Below are 1,216 nucleotides of genomic sequence, written 5' to 3'. Positions count from 1 at the left end.
TACACTTTTTAATAGAGTGAAATATTTTGTTGGGAGTATTCTACCCTGACATTGTTCCATTATGAAAGCAGTGAAGGGTAAAAATCTCACCTTGGTGCCCTGTTGATGTCTTCAATAAATTAGACAATGTAGAGTTTTATGGTGGCTCCTCTGCTGTGCGCTCTGTGCCTCAGTGTTTATTACCCCTCCAGTGTTGATATTAAAACACAGGAGAGGATTGCTGCATTTTTCTGTCATCTCTGTGTCTGACTTTAATAATACTATAAAGCTTCCTGCTGCGGAAGGCTGAAGTGTGGAGGGAACAAGAGCGAATAAATTATTTTAAAAAAGAGGTTAATATATGGTATTGGTATATATCAAATCTATTCTAGGCCAGATACCCTTTAGTTTTAACATTCAGCCTTTTAGAGTAGTCTTTTGGAGTCAAGTAGGGTCAGATCCATCTAATTTTACTGAGTTGCCACCCCCCCGCATGTGGACCACCATCCTCATCCTCAGCATCTCACTCACAAACATCCCATCTCACCATCATCCTTTTCGGCAGTGGATTGTGGAAAGATATAATTTAACATTAAGACACTGCAGGATCTGCAGTTGTTGCATCTGTAACATGTGTGTGTTGTATGTATACAGACACACACACAGAACACAAATAAAACATCAATGTATGGTGAATGGGTGCATACTTAAGAATAAAATGAATCTCTGTCCATCTATTTGATGTCTGTCAGACCGGGTTTGCTTATAAGTTTACCTTTCAAACCTCTGGTGACTGGATAGCAGTGTCCTTTATTTTGGAAGTCATTGCAGTCCATCTGTGCATCACACACACATAAAGACATAAAGCAGAAGTGTGGAGAGAAGGGAGAGCAAGGAGAGTGAATCAATAAATCTCTACATGCTCTCCTGTGCATTTAGGTCCTGATAATGTGCTCAGCTCCACCATTTTAATTTCAACATAAACCTGACCCTTACCTCGGGCGGTCCCTTCTCTTCTGTTTCATTCTGTCCTGTTCTCGTCCCCACTGTTTATGTGGTTTACAGGAAATTCTGGTGTAATGAACTTGGGGACAGTCCAAGGCCTGCCAGTCAGTCTGCTTTAATGCACTCAACTTGTCACCGAGCTGCAGTGGTTTTAGTCAGTGTTTCTTCATTTGTCACCGGTGTCAGTGGTTCTGGGTCATTTAGGATATTTTATTTAAAAATATATAATATT

Source organism: Zeus faber (assembly GCF_960531495.2).
Source record: "Zeus faber genome assembly, chromosome: 1".
Taxonomy (NCBI): domain Eukaryota; kingdom Metazoa; phylum Chordata; class Actinopteri; order Zeiformes; family Zeidae; genus Zeus; species Zeus faber.
The sequence above is the reverse complement of the archived record's forward strand: the minus strand, read 5'-3'. Positions refer to the sequence as shown.